Below are 230 nucleotides of genomic sequence, written 5' to 3' on the forward strand. Positions count from 1 at the left end.
GTCCCCTCACTCGCGAACAAGACCCCAAGGTATTTAAAATCCTTCACTTGTGGTAAGGACTCATTCCCTACCTGAAGAAGGCACTCCGTTTGTTTCCTGCTGAGAACCACGGCTGCAGATTTAGAGGTGCTGATTGTCATCCCAGCTGCTTCACACTCGGCTGCGAACCGATCCAGTGAGTGCTGAAGTTTACAGGCCGATGATGCCATCAGGACCACATCATCTGCAAA

The 230-nt window shown here is 50.9% G+C and overlaps 1 protein-coding gene across 1 annotated transcript in view; it reads left to right on the forward strand.

Moving 5' to 3' along the window:
* The window catches only part of det1 (DET1 partner of COP1 E3 ubiquitin ligase), a 21,344-nt gene that overhangs the window by 10,929 nt on the left and 10,185 nt on the right, over positions 1 to 230 (forward strand). The gene's annotated exons all lie outside the window — the stretch shown is intronic.

Source organism: Etheostoma spectabile, chromosome 8 (assembly GCF_008692095.1).
Source record: "Etheostoma spectabile isolate EspeVRDwgs_2016 chromosome 8, UIUC_Espe_1.0, whole genome shotgun sequence".
In the NCBI taxonomy this organism is placed as follows: Eukaryota; Metazoa; Chordata; class Actinopteri; order Perciformes; family Percidae; genus Etheostoma; species Etheostoma spectabile.